Below are 21,856 nucleotides of genomic sequence, written 5' to 3'. Positions count from 1 at the left end.
ATCACAGACCACGGCTGAACATAGGCCTCTCCAAGTTCGCGCCAAAATGCCGCGAACTAATGTGTTTTGCCTATAGTCACCACGCTACGCAGGCGGATTGGTGACCGCAGGGCTGGTTTTGTCGCACCGAAGACGCTGCTGCCCGTCTTCAGCCTGTGTATTTCAAAACCAGCAGTTAGATGGTTATCCCACCATCGGTCGACTTTTCAAGTTCCAAGGTGGTAGTGTAACTGTGTTATTCCTTAGTCGCCTCTTACGACACCCACGGGAAGAGAGGGGTGGCTATATTCTTTAATGCCGTAACCACACAGCATAGTAAGCAATAGTGTAATAGAATCAAATTTGTTCATAGTGAACATGTTAAAAACTTAATTCGCTAGAGGTATTACTGCAACATCACTGCCATTAATGCCAGTAATTAGACAACCTCTAGCGTTCAGCACCCAATATTTCTCCGATTTAACCAAACCGAGATAAATTCCAGTTCTTTGTATGTCAAGGTCGCCGTGTAATTGCACTCTCAGTGCTTCGAGCGTCGGATACGGAAAGAAGCTAAAAAAACGCTTATTCTGCAGAAAACGTGGTAGTGCTTGCATACGATACACCGTTTTTTTTTCACATTTTTTATCCGTTTTTTCACGATTGTCCGCTATTGGCGTGTAGTCACGTGTTTTTTCATGTTTTATCGAGAGCTCTTTAAAACGTGGTTTCTGTATCTAGTTCTAGTTTTATATACAACTAGCTGTGGCCGCGACTTTGACCGCGTGGTATTTAACAAAAAAATTTGCAGTTCGCAGATTTATAAAATAACTAAATTTCTAAAATAAAAGTAGCCTAAGTTACTTCTTATTTCATCAGCTATCAGCCAGTGAAAGTCCCGTCGAAATCGGCCCAACTGTTTCAGAGATTAGCTGGAACAAAGAGATAGACAGACAGACAGAGAGACAAAAATTTTAAAAATATTATTTTGGTATATGTACGTCCTGTGTATACATCCATATGCATTTAGCAAAAAGCGGTTATTTTAATATTACAAACAGACACTCCAATTTTATTTATTTGTATAGACTACTAGGTCGGCAAACAAGCGTACGGCTCACCTGATGGTACCTAAGATTACCGTAGCTTATAAACGCCTGCAAAACCAGAAACATCGCAAGCGTGGTCTCCTGGTCACCTCACTCACAACAGGAACACAACACTGCTTGAAAGCGATATTATTAAGCTGTGATCTTCTATAAGGTTAAGGTGCTTTCTCCGTCGGGATGCTCCACATTTTGAGCAGGATGTTCTCTACTGTGCCCTACCTCAGTTAGTTTGGGTTATTGAGTTTATTTTCTAGATTAAGCTTTGTTACCACATTTTGTAAAATAGACTGTATTTATCGAAGAAGTATCTCGGTCATTTCAGGCTTTTAAGGTTAGTTTAGAAAATGACATTTAAAAATCCTTATCTCATTCGAGGGGGCATTATTAATAAGTTTTTTTTTTTTAATAATCATGGGCTCTTATACACATTTTTTGAATCGGTAAAGTGAAATAAAAGCCGTTAAGATAAAAATATTTCACTTCAAAAGAAAATTTACATGTATTTTTTAATTGCGTAATCCTAACTTATCAAACTATTTAAATTTAATTTAGTAATTATTATTAATTAATTAATTAAATAATAATATTTATTAATTTTGGCATCATTAATTAGTTTTAATAATATTAACCAAACGTATGTATAACTAAATATGTTATGTAGTATATATTAATTAAACATTCTGCTTCACTTTCTTTCTTAAAAAATAATAGTATTAAACATAGTCACGATCTAATAACAATTTCTAACAAACTAACATAAAAAGATGCAACGTAAAGTTACATAATAAATGAAACATAATATAAATTACTCGGAGGGATCGTTAAAATTATTTATTTTTATTTACGTTGAATAAACTCCAGACGCGATTCTAGTTTATTGTTACAAAAAAAAATGTATAAAATGTTACAATATTTTTATGAAAGCGCACGCCATTGATACAGATTGAAGAGGGAACGAGAGAAAACAAAAAATTTCCATTGGAATAATTGCCCTGACCTACGTTTCTGTACTAGATTCTCCCGTGATTTTACCCACATAATTCTTAACAGTGTTTATTGTGAAGCAATTTACAAGTAAATCTGTTTCATAGCAAATTTTCTACACCGCTTAGTAAGTAAAAAAATACGCTTAAGATACCACACGCACATGTACTTTTAAAATATATAGACTACTAGCTGACTCGGCAAACGTTGTCTTGCCGCAAAACGCTATTTAAAAATAGGGCTTGGTGGTAGAAGGGTGAAGATTTAGGGTTGTATGTATTTTTCAACGTGAAATCATCATAAAATAAAGAAAAATAGATGTTGTTCAATTCTCAGACCTACCCAATATGCACACAAAATTTCATGAGAATCGGTAAAGCCGCTTCGAAAGAGTTTAACTGCAAACACCGCGACACGAGAATTTTATATATTACATTTTGATATATAACAAATATAATTAATAAGCGCAGTCTAAGCACGAGAAGGAATTATGAAATTGTGACTCTAAATTTCCGACTGCGCAAAAGTAAACGTCTCCTTTCTAGGTTATGGTATTAATAATAAAGAATTAAAGCTTATTGGCGCTGTACTTCATGCAAAATATGATTATGGTAAAAGACAGAATTTTAAAAAAGTAGCTGCGGAGTTTGTACCGTTTCTTCTCTGCAGTATCTACATACATGCCAAATTGGTGACAATTTAATAATAAATATACTTTTTATTTGTGGTATGACGCTCTAAAAAGGCCTACTTGAATGTGATACATTCCAAATTGCGTTCTATCAACTAAAATAACTTTCGAAAAAGAATTCAACAACGCTAAAATAAACTAAAACTGTCGCATAAGATTATACACCGAAATCAAATCAAAGAATTACAAATAATTACGGTTCAATTGGAATGAACACCGAGTTTGGTCTCACGCGATTCGTCCATTACGAGACATTATGGGTTTCTGAACGTTCAAGAAAGTATCTAATGTATAGTTGGCAATTACTATTAAATCTCGTAAGTTGAATTGAGTTATTGTTTTCAAGGATTCGTGTATCATTTGACAGCAAAGGCCTCATTTATTTTACAGGAGATCTTGATTTTTTTTCCTCCGTCCTCCCGTGACCATTGTTGCTGTAAAAAATGCGACACTTCGAGCACCTAAAAACCTAATAAGCCGCGAAAGTTGTTGTGAAATCCGAAAAAGTTGTTTCATTATAAGGTGATCTCGATTTAAAATAATTGGACACGCTGAGTACATTGTTTTGACTGTTGGATGGAGACAGTGGCAAAAAAATTAATTGTCAAACGAAATTTTAAGCACCCGATGCCTTTGTACGTCTGTATTTGACAGTTGCTATATTTGATTGTTTTTCTTTTGATAAATTACAATATAGAAACTTTATTCTCATAAAGAATTACAATAAATTCAATTACATGAGAAATTTAACTATATAAACAATTTGTAATTTATAACATTAGTGTTACTGCGAGTCTAATACAAAAAAAAAAAACCAAAGCGGGTAGCAATGTAACACTCAGTTTACACAGCGACCGAATGCGTGGTATAAAGAGTATTTATTGTTATTATTATTATAATTATAAAAAGTATTTATTGTTATTATTTATTTCAATATAGGTACTTTACTTGAAGTTTCGTAGCGATGAAGCAAGATGAATTAAGCAACTACAGCTTAATCAGTTGCTCTTCCCAACTATGTATTTGTTACGTATATCTACTGATACTTCTATTTATAAAAATCTAACGAGTTGGTCAATTTAGTAGCTTGGAATGAGTGAAATAGCTAAAATTAAGTAGTTAATCCTAAAAGTTTCAATTGAAAAACGATGATCTATAAGCGATATCCATACTAGTCAACGCTACTTAGTTTCTATGATAGTTACAAATAAACCGTACATTATACTATTAGTAAGCAATCAGCAATTAATCTCACGTTATTCGGTTATAATTGATTTAGGGCAATCGATTGTGCGATGAGTGCGCAATTATCGTAAGTTGCTTAATATTGGATATTACTTATATTGGATATTACTTAAGTGTTTATTGCTCAGTATTTTATGACAATAGTGAATTAGTGACCCCTACTCATGAGTTCCTCGTTTACGAGAAATTCATTTATTTATTTCATATAAATAAATATTTATATAAATAAACAAAAAATATTTAATTTACATTATAATATCAAAATATATAACGTGCATATAATGTACAGCATGCTAATCTGAATCCGACTTAACACATATTTCACTCAGTGGTTGTTGCGATAATACCTCGCTCATGACAAAATGTATAAGCCATACTTGTGTTTGTGTGGATGTTGTATACTCGTATGCAGGTCTACAATAAAGAATTCTCATACTTCTAAAGGCCGTTGAGTGACTTTCATCTGGTTCGTGTTTTGTGTTAATCTGACGTTGACTTTATGTTCTAAACAGCAATCAGAAGTTGTTCTATTATACAAACTGTCACACGAACGAGGTTTAAATAGTACGTTTTCTAAAATTAAACTTTCTTAGTGAGTCTCCCCACCGTGCCTCGGAGAGCATGTTAAGCCGTCGGTCCCGGTTGTTATTATACCTGATAGCGATCGATACTCATAGTAGTGAATATATCCACCAACCCGCAGTGGAGCAGCGTGGTGGATTAAGCTCCAGTCCTTCTCCTATGTGGAGAAAGAGGCCTATGCCCAGCAGTGGCATGTTACAGGCTAAATCCAAATGCAAACTTTAAAATAATTGTTATCAGTAAACCTTATAAAAAAAGGAAACTATCTGATGCGGTAAAGTCGTCCTCGAGGAATACCCTTAGCAACCGTACATTAATTCATTCAAATCATTATTTAATTTTTGTTTTAATTCATTAAATTTTTCGTAATTATTTCAATGGCGTCTTTATAAATAAAAGTTTATATTTCTTTTTGTAAATAATTACAAAGTTTTATCAATAATTATAACTGCATACGAAGCCTGCACGCTAATCACCATTTTCTATTCGTGTCGTCACGCTAGCAAACATTACCGAAATAAGCTTTCACGACAAAAATATTGACTCCCATGATCCTAACCGACTGATATTTTTACATATAATTTATTCATTTATTCTATCTGTTTTAATTTAGTTTCGATAATCACGAATGAGACCAAATGGTACATTAAGAGCCTCAACTTTAACCAAAATGTAACTGGAACAATATTGTGTTGATAATTCAATGAGTTGACAATTATGGCTGAATAAATTTGAAAGACAAACTTTGTCAACCTTTCGACCTTTACTTGAAGACTTTTGAGACCAGGGATTACGAACTCAAACTTTGAGAGCGCAGTGTCAAAGTAAAGCCACATTTTTTTTTCCTTAGAAACACAAATCGTCAAAAATTTTAGTAATTAAATTTGTATTTCTAATATAATTCTTGACTTGTCACTTTTGCTGCCTGTTACACTAATGGTCGTGAGTTTGATTCCTGCTTATTACATTTTTTTAAACAGGACAGGCTATCGCATACAAAATATGTTGACAGAAAGAACGCTGCTTACTCCAGTTCCTTTATTCAAAATACGATTAATTTTACTCAGGAACTGTTCAATAGCAAATACGACAGATTTGGAATAATTGTGTTTGTTCGCACAAATAACAACTGACTTCAAATACGCATTATTAGGAGTAACTCAAAAAAATACTCTCCGCTCACATCAAGTTTCATATCTCCTCCTTTTTTAAGTCGGTTATACCTATTTAAATTTATAAATATTTAATGTATTAATGTATACATTTTTTTTTCAAGTTCCTATTATACTAGCTAACACGACATACTTTCTCCAATCTTACGAATTGTCAAACGTGTAAAATTTAAATAGCTTTTACGTTTTCTGAAAATTTTAGATTTTCTGTGCATTATTATTATTTAATTATATCAACACAATACACAGACTGTCGTCTGTTCCTAAAGTAAGCAACTTAATGCTTGTGTTATAGGTAACAGCTGGCTGGTATATGGCTACATTTTTTATTTCGATAAACGTACTTATAAATAATACATATATAGATATATAAATAAATATTTATTATAACCAGACTAGGGGTGGGAATCGAACCCACAACCCTCGGAGTAGAAAGCAGGGTCATTATAAACTGCACCAACGGGCTAGTTTTTATTATATTATTTTTAGTTTTTATTCTATAAGAACCTTCTACAAAATATAATAAAGTTTTCAAATTAAAAACGGGTAGAATTTGCCTAAAATTTTTCGAATTTTGCACTTAGCAACACAGCGAAAAACAAATTATTTATACATCTTATTATGTAAAATTAATGGCTTTCACTAGTGCCAAGATACCACAGATGATTTGCGCTAACATCACGTAGAATTTATAAGATTATTCCAAGTCGGTTAAAACCGCAACACAACTACACCCACAAAAAATAACTTTTTGGCAACAGTCCCAAAACTGCCACAACATTTTATTTGATCTAAACATATGGTACGAGTGCCTTCATATTAAAATGTTCTTACAGAGATCTACACTGCCGTGCTTAGGTACAAGACAGTACAGAATAAATATCGATATCTGAGAAAACTGATTTAATTTTCAAACGATTTCTTATTTGTTTTAGCTAAAACTTAGCTAATATTTCTTTGTTATTTCCGGTTGTATTTGCAATATTTTCTTCCGGTCTGGTTGTTCTTGGATCTCCTTACCATGTCTCGGAGAGCACGTTAAGCTGTCGATCCCAGTTGTTTTAATAAATACCTGATAATGATAGTAGGGAATATATCCCAAAAATATAACCCAACCCGAAGTGGAGCAGCGTGGTAAATTAAGCTCCCATCCTTCTCCTACACGGAAAAAGAGATCTATACCCAGCGGATAGATGTGAAACCGCGGAGCACAGGTAATGATATAATAATTGAGTTCATTACTCACAATAACGTTTTTTTTTTAACACTTCTAAATTCGAAATTCGACCATAATTAATTTCATTACAGCCTATACAGTCCACTACTGGACAAGGCCTCCACAAGTTTACGCCAAAAATAACGTGAACTTATGTGTTTTGCCCATAGTCACCACGCTGGGCAGGCGGGTTGGTGACCGCAGTACTGGCTTTGTCGCACCGAATACGCTGCTGCCCGTCTTCGGCCTGTGTATTTCAAAGCCAGCAGTTGGATGGTTATCCCGCCATCGGTCGGCTTCTTAAGTCCCAAGGTGGTTGTGGAACCTTGTTATCCCTTAGTCGCCTCTTACGACACCCACGGAAAGAGAGGGGGTGGATAAATTCTTTAGTGCCGTAGCCACACAGCACGAATAATTAATTTAAGTTATAAGTTTGAACATTATTAAGGTTCTATTGTCAAAGACTGTACTTCTATAATAATAACCAAAAGATTATATATGCGTGTGTGTGTGCCAAATACATGGTAGTGTGTGTAATGTTTACTTTACTGATTTAATGTATTTTTTATGAATAATTTTTAAATAGCATATTAGCATTCTGCACTTCTTCTTTATATAAACTATAGATGTGCGAAATTTCATACTATTCTATTCGCGCAATTTTTTTAAAAAGGGGGTAGTTACAAAGTTTTTGCTACACGTTTTAATACATAGATTCTTTTCCCATATCTATAACTTAAGTACATCTGTTTTCAAAAAGTATACTGCATAAAAATCATATTTAATTACTTTTTTCCGTCGTACTTAATAGACTGAGTCGTAGACCCAGTTGGTAGTGACCCATTTTCTGCTCCAAGGTTGTGGGGTCGATTCTGGGTCGAGTCTAGGTGTAATATTTCTGTCTCGGAATATCTTATTTAGCTTTCGTAACAATATTATTTCTTATATCTAACCACAATATATTTAAAAAAATAGTTCATCATCACATATTATATCACAACCGATCACGATTTAGCCTGTACATCCTGTGTCGGGACAAGCTGAAATTAAAATAGAATAATATTTAATATTTAATGCTGCGATGGTAGCGCAGTCTACCGGAACCAATGTAAAATATTCCAAAATAAACAACTACTTATAAATGAAAAATTAGTTAAATAATCATTTTCCAGTGGACCAAATTGTGAATCTAAACCATCCTCGAATCCCCTTGAACTCACTCAAAAAATTTCATCAAAATCCGTCCAGCCGTCTAGGAGGAGTTCAGTGACATACACACGCACACAATATATATCATTTAGGATTGTATGTATTTTTCAACGCAAAATCATAATTAAAATAAAGAATAAATAATTTATCTAAAATTAAAGAAATATTTTTTGGGATAATTAAATTTAGGTTTAGGGGGATGAAAAATAGGTGTTCGATTCTCAGATATACCCAATATGCACACAAAATTTCACGACAATCGGTCAGCCGTTTCGGAGGAGTTTAACTACAAACACCGCGACACGAGAATTTTATATATTAGATAATAAAATCAGAATATCGCCAACGTAGTCGAAGTCAATTATTTACGCAATATTAGGGATAACTCAAAAACCACACGTAAGATCTTGATCAAACTCAAATGGGACCACGTGAGGAGAGTCAGCTTGCGAACGTAAAAGAAATCATCAAAATCCGTACACCCAGTAAAAATTACGGAGGAGGTGCATTGAGAACTTTCTCCACTTTCTTTAAGTCGGTTTTATTTTCGTTTTAGTAAAAGTTTCTTAAAGGCTGTGACTTACAAAAACTAAATAGTTACCATAAACATCGAAGCAAGTAAAACCATCAACGAATCTAGTCTAACAGTAATGGATCCTGTCTAATTTAAAGCTCATCAACAACTCATTCCTAATTCTAACAAACTTCCCTGAACAAATTCGAAGTGTTTCAATAACAAAATCTCCTGCGTTCATTAATTTCATTATAAAGTTATCTTTTGAAATGTTTAACGAATATTTTGTTAATCAAAGGTTAGACTTTAGATCAACGGAGCGGAGTTTTAAACTGATGGTGAACTTCGTCCGCCGAATTTTTTGGTGTTTTAAGAAACGAAACAAGACCCATTTTCATGCCTTTTTCTAAAGATTGTCTGGAAGAGATCGCTCTCTGGGAATTAGAACTCCTTTTGAACATATTTCGTTTTTTGTTTTTCTTGCATTTTCCAATGTTACATGTATTGTTTTTGGTTAGTAACAAAGTTTATTAGTATTTGTATTGTATTGTATAAGGTCAGACGCGAACGACGACAAAACGAACGCGTTGGCGCAATGGTCACAGCACTGATTTGTGCTGTTGCACTGGCGGTTGCGGGTTCGATCCGCACATTTGTATTGGCCATACAGATGTTTTCCGTGGTCTGGGTGCTTGTGCAGTCCTTGTGGATCCCCACCGTGCCTCGGAGAGCACGTTAAGCCGTCGGTCCCGGTTGTTATTATGTACACCGGATAGCGATCGTTAGTCATAGTAGGGAATATATCCGCCAACCCGCATTTGAGCAGCGTGGTGGATTAAGCTCTGAGTCTTCTATTACTCGGGGAAAGAGGCCTATGCCCAGCTGTGGTATGGAGGCTGAAGCGTATAAGGCCAGCGTCATAGGAAATTTTCGAAGTGAATTCGTGTAGAACACTAAAATATGACGTGACCTGAATTGAGATTGAGGCTTGACCATGCAATGTCTCTTGCAAGAAAGATGTAAACAGATTTTCAAATCTCACGGCAATCGTTTTTAAATAATACACTCCAGTCACGTGTCGCAACTGACACACACAAATTACTTTTTTTTTAATTATTCTTAATCTTTATACAAACCTTGACCATGTAACAAACACAATAAAGAAATTATTCAATTTGATACAGTTGTTTAGAAGTTATGATCAATTTAGGTAGGGCACAGCAAGTAATATAGCTCAAAATATGGAGCAGCCTGGCTGGGGAAGTATTTCGACGTTATTGAAGATCACAGCTAAATAATTAGAGGTAGTATCGGCAACGCGCTTGAGATGCTTCTGGTGTTATATGCGTCTATAAGTTACGGATATCTTACTGTCAGGTGAGCCGTACGCTTGCTAGCTATCTAGTTGTATGAAAAATGCGCGTTATGTGCACCACATTTCGACAATTTTTTTAACTCCTTAAGTAATGCGCGTCATAAAAAGAATATGAAGAGCGGGATTGTGTAAAACTACGAAATAGCCGTGTCGCTAAGTATAAAGCTTAAAAGTCGCTTTACATCGCTTTTAGCTGTGTCTAGATATATGTATAATAGTATACCAGTATTTACTGTACAGCATTAGCGTGTTGGAACTGTCACACAGATTCTTTTTTACATTATTCATTACGACAGAATAAACATTTCTCTCGACTGACAATTAAAGGAAGCGTTAATAGTTCAAATAGAATGTCACATACTCTGTCTATACTCGTATTAATATTTACTTTGAGTCGTGTTTGTTTAATATCATGATATACAACTTGATATTTACGGCTTGATATTATGACTTCAATTTTATTTGAGACTAGCGTTCCCCTCGCGGCTTCGCATGCATGGATTTAATGATTTTAACTGTTCCATTTTCTCCCGTTAAAATATAGCCTATAGATGTCAGTCAGATATAACGTAGCCATTCTACTATACGTGAAATCTTTAAAATTATTCTAACAGTTTTAAGTAAATAAACAAAAATTAAATCCTTTCTCTTTACCTATTCTTAATAATACAGACTAGTAAGCATATTTTTTTTTGAGTAAAACTTCTTGACGCACGACTTGACTTGGGGATTAAACTGGTGAATGCGTGACGAAAGCGTTACAAAAAGTGTGATCGGCAGAGGCGAACGGAGCAAGAGAGAGAGGTGCGAGCACACATTTTCTCTTTCTCTCATAGCCAGTTACGCTTCGTATATTTAAGACACAGTACAGGCCTATTGTGCAGAGGTTTTACTTCAGTTGCGCGGTCTAAAGAACACCTTTTTTTTACTGTACACATGTATGAAATATTTTTTATAATTTCAGCAAGCATTTACAGAACAAAAAATATGGGTGATGTATGGAATTTGTCGAAATACACTTTGTTTGTATTAATTCACGAGATTTGAAGGGTAATGTTTTATAGTTTGAAAACTGTTTATGAAGTTTTACAGTTAAAGTTTACACTTCAAATGAAGCTTGGCACCTTACCAAAATTAGAAAGATAGAAGAAAGAAAGATACTGTACTTCTTTAGAAAGATACTGTTTTTAAGATTTTTAAATTCTATTTTGTATTATTATTATTATTATTTTTTTTATTTTTTTTTTTATAATTATTTTACTATACTTTTTGTATGATATGTCAATTAACGCTGCCTATTTTAGAAAATTAAATAGATTATCTGTATTTTTATTTAATGAATATGTTTTATGTAATATATATTTTTTTTGCGTAATATTAATAAAGATAGAAAATAGTCACTTAATTAAAGATAACAAATGCCCAAAGCGATAAAAATGGCCGCTGTTTATCGCATGATTACTATTTATTCGTACTACACTGTGCAATAAAGAATATTAAATATAAATAAAGAAATATAACACACAAGCGTCTGTTCCTAAGTTAAGCAATTTAATGCTTGTCGCCTACGCTTAACGCCTACTGTATAGCTACATATTTGTTATTATAAATATATATAGAAACAATACAAAAAAATATATATTTATACTTATTAAAAATAACACAGAATTTTTCTAGAAACAACACGATTTTGAGATTACAATACAATATATTCAAGCTGTTAAACTACTTACTTAACAGAGACCCTCTTTCCCTATTGTTATATATAAGTGAATATATACAGTATAAAACCTATGTTATACATATACATAATATACTTTATTGCACATTGAAATAAAGAACAAAATTTTAAACATTACAAGCAATTAAGACGATCGATCAAAAGAAAAAAAGACGAACTTATTGCTAAAAAGCAATCTCTTCCAGACAACCTGATAATGAAAGGGATATCGCTTTTCAGGTGGGCAGGTATTATATAAATATGAATAAGCATATATATACATATATAAACATAAATGATGTCAGTAAAAATAACTATCAAGAGTACCGAAAAACTAAAAGATTGATTTGTAAAACGACGAGGCTAAAACGATTGAAAAAGCCTATTTTAGGAAGATTTTTTTGTGTACCGTATAGGGTCATTGCGCCTGTTCGCGTCCACTTAGTGCAGTTGGCAAGTTTGAAGAAGAAAATAAAAATGTCCCCGCACTAATTTCTATGAAAAATTTATTTACTGTGTTCGTTATATAGTCTATTTAAAGATTAATTTTCAGTTTTGTTCGAAACATCTTGTTATTATTTTATTTAAATACAAACTTCAGAATTAGGCGATTTACCCAGTTTGCGTCCATAAAATCCAATTTGCGTCCACCCGCTGGACCACTTCGCGTCCACCAGCTTAGAAAAGGAATAAAGAGATGATATTTTTATGATAATGTAAAGAGAGGTTGGATTTTAATAATTTATTTATTGAAGAATTATAGTTATGTAAAAATCAACATATTAACATTAATAAATCACTATAAAGAAAATAAAACACCTATTTATTCTTCTAAACATTGATAAAACTTAAAATTAAAAAACAAATTAGGTACCCATGTATTTAGTAAGTAAATAGTAATTCCACCTATAAATTTCAACAATTATCTGTTCTGTGAATTTTAAAGGAATGTAAGCAATCTAAAGGATCAGCCTGCAATTACAATCACAGCAGCCTTTCGCAGTCGACTACTGGACATAGGCCTCGACAAGTTCACTCCTGTGTTTTGCCCATAGTCACAACGCTGGGCAGACAGGTTGGTGACCGCAGGGCTGGCATTGTCGTACTGAAGATGCTGCTGCCCGTCTTCAGCCTGTGTATTTCAAAGCCAGCAGTTGGATGGTTATCCCGCCATCGGTCGGCTTTATGAGTTCCAAGGTGGTAGTGGAACTATGTTATCCCTTAGTCGCCTCTTACGACACCCACGGGAAGAGAGGGGGTGGCTATATTCTTTGATGCCGTAAGCACACAGCACCACAAAGATCAGCCTTGATTAATAATTATGGAAACAAAATACGAGGTGGACACATATCTCCATTCGCATTAAATATTAATAATACCGTTATGTTTTCTTCTTCGTTACTTGGTTTTATTTGATACTAGCTGTGCTCGCGACTTCATCCGCGTGGAATTAAAAAAAAATATTGTTCTGTTCGTAAAATTAAAAAATAAATAAATTTCTAAAATAAAAGTAGCCTAAGTTACTCCTTATTACATTAGCTATCTGCCAGTGAAAGTCCCTTCAAAATCAGTCCAATGGTTTCAGTGATTAGCCGGAGCAAACAGACAGACAGACAAAAATTCTTAAAATGTTTTTATTTATTTATTTATTTTATTTTCTCACATCTAATATTACAGGCATAACCCAATTCATTAGACATAGTAAAGGAGACAAAAAGCAAAAGGAAAAAAAAAAGTTAAACTATAATTAAAAAAGAATTAGCTGACTTAAGCATCATACTAAAAACAAAACAATGTAACATTAATAAATATAAAAACATTAAATTCAATTCTCATAACATATTATATACAAAGTAACTTTTGCGAATTCACTCCACGAACAAGAAAAAAGGTCTAGTGTGTCAGCCACCAAGTTCAGCGTTCTGACTGAACGAGCAAGGGGTCCGTTGCGCACTAGCTCGGTTCTGCCGTGGGGTACTGCAAATAAGCTCGGACGCCGCTTTCGTTGTAGATACCTATCGGGTACGCTCAAATCTATCCACTGCAGTAACCCTGGATTATTGACAACACCGCGGAATAATTTTAAAATATAAGTTGCCAGAGCCAGCTCTCTCCTAGTCTCCAACTTGTTGTATCGAACCATGCCCAATACAAACAATGTTGAATACATCAAGGGATACAAGGGATACACGCCATTAAGCCTAAGGTAAAGAAACCTGGTGAATTTATTTTGAATATGTTCCAGCATGAGACTGTATTTGACTTCATGTGGAGACCATACTACCGCATTATACTCAAGCTGACTTCTTATTAGGGCATCATACAGTAATGAGATTGCTTATTTTGGTATATGTACCATGTATAAATCAATATGCATTTAGTAAAAAGCTGTTACTTTAATATTACAAACAGACACTCCAATTTTATTTATTTGTGTAGATAAGTTTTGTACCCTCTTGGTCTGCACCCACTGATTTTGTCCAATATCGGAATAGCATATTTTTTGCATAGGTGCTTGTCTTACCGATTTCCTCTTCTCTTGAATGTCATGCAAAACTTCCCTTAAATCTTCCTCTGTGTATGTTCTTTTTTTCTTCTTCTTATCTGCAAAGAACTCATCTTAAACAGAAAAAAAATAAGAAAGAAATTACATATTTCATTCAAAGTAGAATAGGTATTAACTTGTAGTTATTAGTTTTATATATTAAACTTATAGAATTAATTTAAGAAATGGACGCGATTTAGTTTTATTATTAATCCCTTTAGGTATAGTTTGCGTCCATTGCGGACGCAAAGTGGAAGTTTTATAAATTCGGTGTAGTAGTTCGCGTCCACCTTATTTTAACTGTTAACTATAAAAAAAATAAGCAAATTCATAATTATTATAATTCCTTTTATCATAACCAACGCCTAGAAACAGCTATGTATTCAAAATAGACATAAAATAATAAAAGACTTACCTTCAAACGAACCGCTGCCCACTATTTTCTTCTCATTATTCCGTGCCTTCGCGCTCTCTTGTTGAACAACTATTTTTTTTACCCGGGATTGCTTGGTCGCACAGAACTTTTGTCTATGCGTGCGTGCCTCTTATACATTGAGGTATTGCCGGTAATTACTTTTCGACTTATTGGTGTCTTAGTATACTTAATTTCGAGACTTTTGAAACTGAGATCCGTAAAATGGACGCGAATTGGGCGGTGGACGCGAACAGGCGCAATGACCCTATTTTTATTCGAGTTTATTATGCTATCAAATTGAGTTGGGTTGGTTTACTTTGTTTGTCGTGTTATTTATACGCTATACACTAGGCTGATACCTACGTTATATATTTATTTATTGATTTTTTTTTTATCATCTGATTATTTCTACTGTTTAGTTGTACTTTTTTCAAATTAAGTGACTATGTTTTTTTATAAGTTCTTGTTGGATTCGTCTTCTTATTATATAAATGATTCAAAATATTCTTTCACCTTTCGATCTTGAAATTTAAAACTTTTTTGAAATTACATGAAAATAGTTTATTCGTAAAAAGTTGAAGTTACCAAGTTTCTTGGACTAGACTTATACTAATATACAGGAAATATTTTTTTAAATTCACTTTAACAACTTTGAAATACATATATTATTATTAGCAAATATATCTACGATACGAAATATTTAAAAAAGTTACTGTTGTTTTTATTTAAAAAATAATTTGTCTATTTAATATAATACAGTTTTGGCGAAATTCACACAATATAAAAAAACTTCACTCACCTCTTTAAAGAAAATGAACACGAAAACTCACTGAAATACGATTAACACAACAACGATATAAATTTAAAAATAAATCACAATCAATCACCACAATTCACAAACGACAATTTTTAATTTTTTAACTGTCAAAAAGTTTTTGACAGTTCACGGCGCGCGAAAAGTTTATTTTTTATTTTTTGACACTTGTAATAAGTTTTCAGTCTCGTACCAGTTACGTTTCGCGGAGGGCGGAATACGACCTCCTTCGCCCTCTGGAAGCTAGCGACTGAATACACAGAGGCGACTACCGCGCACACACTTTATTTATGAAACAAAATACTCTTTATTAATTAGTAATATTTAGGACATTTCCATAGAAATATGTGTCCTTGGAAAAGAGTTTTTTAGTAGGTGCAGTTTTTGAGAATTTCGAAATAATCGAAATAAAAATTCATTGTATCTTTCACGCTTTCACAACGCAAAATACTTTTTTATTAATAATAATAATGATAGTATAATTACTAGCAATGTATTAGTATTGTAATTAGTTTTTAGGCTAGGTATTTATGAAAAACCCTGATCCCGCAAACTGTCAACCACCATGTTTCTTTTTTTGTATAAAATATTGTTTTAACTTTCTTTTATATAAACTTTTTCCTGACAATAACGAACACAAAACAAAAATAAATAATAGTTTAAAAAAAAACAGAAGACCCGCTTTTATAACTAAACTAAACTAAAAAAAAGTCAATGTCTTTTTGCATGTAAGATATCAATTACGTTAGCATAATTTTGGTCGGTGGACTCACGTCTGCATTAGGGATACTAAGATAGAAAAATTAGTTCTCTTAATGTAAGCTGCAGTAGTGTAACAAGTAATAAAACTAAAAATATGAATAACAAAACACGGGCATTATAAGCCTGTGGAAATAAATTTATATATATAAAAAAAAAAAAAAAAAAAACTAAAAAGAATAATCTCTATAAGTCTCCTAAGTTTAAATGAAATCTGAACGTTAGAAGTGGGTCAAAATGACGTCCAAAGGAGTCGGTTACAAACATACCAATACAGGTGAAAAAAAGACTTATCACAAATAATCGAAAGTCGTATGACTTACGCTAAAATTATTTTTAAATAATTTTATTTCCTTCTTAATTAATAATTATCATTAGTCAGTTAGAGTAGCGCGGTGGATAAGAATCTTACCCCTCTCCTACATGAAGAACGAGGCCTGTGCCCAGCAGTGGAATGTTATAGGCTGAATGAACCAATCAATGAAAAAAAAAAATTTTTTTAATCAGTTGTTAGATCTGTATAATCGTTCCGAAGCTATGTGCGTTTATACGTTTCCGTAATTTACTTTAATTTATATACACATAAGAAATAAAAAATATTAAATTAGATCAGTCAAAGAAATTCCTAAATATCTTTCGAGTACCTAACCCTACATTTATCAAACACAAAGCATACATTATATACCGCCCTCGCTATTCTTCTTTATAAATATTTTTTTATTCACGAAAACATCGATAAAAAATTACAACGTCTGCACGAAAGTGTTAATATATGTTTATCTACGCTTACGCTTTAGCTTGTTATATCCCACTACTGGGCCTAAGCCTCTTTCCCCATGTAGGAGAAGGATCAGAGCTTAAACCACCACGCTACTACAATGCGGGTTGGCGGATATATTCCCTACTATGAGTAACGATCGCTATCTGGTGTACATGATAACAACCGGGACCGACGGCTTAACGTGCTCTCCGAGGCACGGTGGGGAGACCCACAAGGACTGCACAAGCACCCAGATCACGGCAAACACCTGTATGACCAATACAAATGTTTGTCATGTGCAGGGATCGAACCCGCAACCGCCAGCGCAACAGGTACAATCCATGGCTGTAACCGTTGCGCCAACGCGGCGTATATATATAAGTGAATGTTTGTCTGTATACCCTTTATAGAATCGTAAACTACGCATTTGATAATGACATGATCTTCAGCATAGTCTTGTGCATGCGCCCACAAAGGTTTCTGAGTTGGTACAACCAAAAAAAAGCGTAGCAACGCGCCCTCACGCGCGCGCGTTTCTCATAGTTGGGAATATATCCGCCGCCACGCTGTGGAACAGTGTGGTGGATTAAGCTCCGATCATTCACGATCCTACACGGTACGCGCTTTACTAGAAGAGGGGTCGTCGAAAAATGAAACAAAAAAACGAATGTGCTTTAGACCACACAGCTGAAGTAAAACTTCTTTAGTTGATCCTACAGTAATATACGAACGTCTCTCTCTTTCTATCTTCACTAACTTATATCTCCCTCTCTCGCTCTGTCATGCATTCACCATCTTACTTCCCAAGTCAAGCGTTCATAAAGGAGTTTTACTTCAAAAATCAAATCTCTAAATCTATCAAACAGGAGTATATATTAGTATAAGTGTCTGTAGCTAGAATTAATAATAATAACTTTTACAAATTTATTATTGCTGTGTGGTTACGGCATCAAAGAATATAGCCACCCGCTCTCTTCCCGTGGGTGTCGTAAGAGGCGACTAAGGGATAACAAGGTTCCACTACCATCTTGGAACTTAAGAAACCGACTGATGGTGGGATAACCATCTAACCGCTGGCTTTGAAACACAGGTCGAAGACGGGCAGCAGCGTCTTAGGTGCGACAAAGCCAGCCCTACGGTCACCAACCCGCCTGCCCAGCGTGGTGACTATGGGCAACACACATGAGTTCACGCATTTTTTACGCGAACTTATGGAGGCCTATGTCCAGCAGTGGACTGCAATAGGCCGGAATGATGATGATGATTATAGTTAAAAGTAAAGATATGACTCCGTAATTACATCATCGACTGATCCCGATCTGAATAACTAATTGGAATTTGTAAAGTAGATTTTATACTACGTAATTTTTGTACGTTCGTTCGAACTTTTTAATTTTATTTTGAAATTTCCTCTCAACTCCACTCAACAAGTTTAAAGCATCTCAATGGTAGACGATATTTCATCTTTGCTTACGTAACTTTATACAAGATTGTATACTATATTTCAAGTATATATTTAAATATTTATATGTTCATCTATTGACGCGTCGCGATTTATTTTTTAGTATGTAAAATAAATATAAAAAAAAATCTTCATCCATTATCAGATGGGTGAAAATCGTACCTATACTTAGCTGTGGGGGCGAACAGGGTCACTGCAATGTGCGCATGGGCGTACACACAGTGGGGTAAAGTTGGGCGTTTGCCCCAGCCTGACTTGAAGCTAATAATAGTATTTTTCGTATATAGTACAGGAAATAAAAATAAATTTAGTTTATCTGAAATGAATTGAAATGTTGAAATGGAATGGATGATTGAAAAAGAAATATTTGGTAAATTTAACCCAAACCCCCGCAAGTTATTATTGAAATATTTTATAATAATATGAAACATTGTATATGTATTGAATTTATATATATACATATAGCAGCGTCTTCGGTGCGACAAAGCCAGCCCTGCGGTCACCAACCCGAGCGTGGTGACTATGGGCAAAACACATGAGTTCACGCCGCTTTTGGTATGAACTTGTGGAGGCATGATTTTGTGGACTTTGTCCAGCAGTGTACTGCGATAGGCTGAAGTGAGTAGGTGAATAAAAGTTTTACTGTGCCAATAAGATTTTTAGCATGAGTTTTGCTACATTTATTTGCTTCTGTTGCAACCCTATACAAAATTCTGGGTCAAAACAAGGTAAGTAAGTTACCTATAAATCTAAAGTTATTCCATACTATACGATTATCTGTGGTTAACATGCTTTAAATGTCAATGTATGTACTGCTCCGTTAAAATATGATATTCTCAATAAATAGACATATATAGAAAAGCATATGGTATGCCTAGTGGTAAGCGGATACCTTAGCCTAAGGGCATCGGCAGCGCCAGGGGCGTTACAAGCGTATTACTGACCTTACTATGTTAACACCGCGCGCCCTCGGCCTCTCACTACAGAAAGAAGATACTACTTGAGAACAGAATTATTTATCTTTAAAAAATAATATGTAAGGCTTAAGACATTTTCTTGATTTTTTTTTATAAATAAATACCTCACACTCCAAGCCTCACTTAGCTTTTCTCCTGTGTCGGTGGTCTGGAACATACACAAAACACAAGCACCAAACGATCAGATCACGACAAAGTTCTATGGTCTATTTTATACAAAAGTCTGTCGTGAGTGGGATTGATCTGGTTTGAACGATTTGATTGAATGAATGGTATATATTTATACAAAATTTATTTTAAGGACTTGCAAGGTCTTAAAATAAACATTGTATATCATTTAAGTAGACTCACAGTATGCAACTCAACTGATAACAAATATTATAGGAAGAATGGCGACGAATTTCATTTTGTAGATTAAAAGATTTATTGAAGAAACGTGTTCAATATTTTGCATGTTTTTTATGGCAAAATTCGATTTTTAAGAATTTATTTTTAGCCAAAAGCCATAAAAGGATTAACATTTTTTGTCCAATACATTTTCTAGTAGAGCATGTGGTTTGAAAAAAAAATATCGAAAAAAGTCACAGGCTTAAACTAAACAACAATTTAGGTTAGTGTTGAAGTGAATCTTCTTAGAATCGTTATGATTTGAAATGGATGTAACGAAAACGCGCCTACCTTCCTACGACTTTTCAGAAGTTTCAATGCTACCATGTGTTTGCACAAAGAAAAAGGTTCAACTGAGGTAGCAAGAAATAACATGCTCAAAATCTGGAGCAGCCCGACTGCGGAAGAACATCGATCTTAGAGAAGATCACAGCTAAATAATACTGCTTTTAACCGGTGTTGTGTTCCTGTGGGGAGTAAGGTAGGGTAGGTAACGCGCTTGCGATGCTTCTGGTGTTGCAGGTTCTATAGGCTACGGTAATCGCTTACCATCAGGTGAGCCGCACACTTGTTTGCCGACCTAGTTGTATAAAAAACGCTTGGTCTGAAAGTAAGCGGATCCATAGTTAACAAACGCCTGAAACCACGGGAACATTGCAAGCGCTTTGTCGACCCCACCCGCTACCCTTCACCGTACGCTTGTTTGCCGACCTAGTTGTATAAAAAAGGATATGTACAGCACGTAGTAGATACTAATATTAACTACAATATTACTACTAATGTAACTTTGTATTATAAAATTCAGGTAAAAACTATAAAAGAAGAAAAATAACAGAAAACAGAACATAAAAAAGCCGGTTAAAAATTTCACAACTTTAAAAACTAACCGGTTATACCGCCGTACAAAATTGCCCGGATCTACACTTAATCCGAGTTTTTAAAACAATAATCCACGGATATTCTCTCGTACCCACTACTTAAACAATTAAACTTTCCGCATCTGAATACAGGTCAGTAGTGTAAACTTTGTCTTACGGACTCTGCTGGGCTAAACGAAATAATGAAATGGTTAGAATCTCACGCGATTTCACTTGTATAATATTGCAGTGGCTTCACTATTATTTTGGAACAAAGTTCCTTACGGCAGGCTTGACAGTTGGCTGGGCGACCGAACTGAAAAAAATGTGATACTAAAACCGTAAGAATAAATATATAACAGAAGTGACGTAATATCAGTCACATGACTATATAATATGACGTTTGTAAAACTAAAATATTACTAGTAAACTTTTTTAAAAATTATTTATGTCATTTATACTATCGACAAAAATAAATAAAGACATGTTTTTTATTTCCCTTCATAGTTATAATAATTATTATTATTTTGTTTGATTTATTTTATTTTATGGTATTTGTTATTTTCTAAAATACTAAATTTCCTAAATACTTTTATGTACTTAATTAAAAACCCATCAACAAAATTAAAAAAAATCAAGAATTAGAAAATATATATAAAATTCAAATTTTTTTTAAATTGTGTTGCTTCTATTTTTTTTTAAATATATAGACTAGCGCTTGACTGCGATCTCACCTGATGGCAAGTGAAGATGCAGCCTAAGGTGGTGCGCGCTTACCTAGAAGATACCTATTCACTCTTGGTTTAAAGATACCCAAGTTATAGTTCGTTGGAAAAACGGAAGCCGGAAGGGCATTCCAAATTTTTGCGGTGCGTATTAGGAACGAGGAAGCAAATCGTTTAGTGCGAGATCGTGGGATTTCAACCACATAGCGGTGCAGATTCATGCGATGCCTTGCGGTTCAGTGGTAGAAAGGTGATGGTGGAACCAAATTGTATGGTTCTAGAGCACACTCTCCGAAATATAACCTGTAAAATACCGACAAACAGGCAACCTTGCGCCGATGTTCGAGACTTTGAAGTCT

The 21,856-nt window shown here is 34.2% G+C and overlaps 1 long non-coding RNA gene across 1 annotated transcript; it reads left to right on the top strand.

Moving 5' to 3' along the window:
- Positions 1–1,299: 1,299 nt before the first annotated feature.
- Positions 1,300–20,220, top strand: LOC123663016. The gene is made up of 3 exons (XR_006744602.1): positions 1,300–1,315; positions 1,391–1,392; positions 20,139–20,220. It is a non-coding gene; the product is annotated as an uncharacterized LOC123663016 (long non-coding RNA).
- The last annotated feature ends 1,636 nt before the right edge of the window (positions 20,221–21,856 follow it).

Source organism: Melitaea cinxia, chromosome 19 (genome assembly GCF_905220565.1).
Source record: "Melitaea cinxia chromosome 19, ilMelCinx1.1, whole genome shotgun sequence".
Lineage (NCBI taxonomy): Eukaryota > Metazoa > Arthropoda > Insecta > Lepidoptera > Nymphalidae > Melitaea > Melitaea cinxia.
This window is presented reverse-complemented; position numbering and strand designations above follow the sequence as displayed.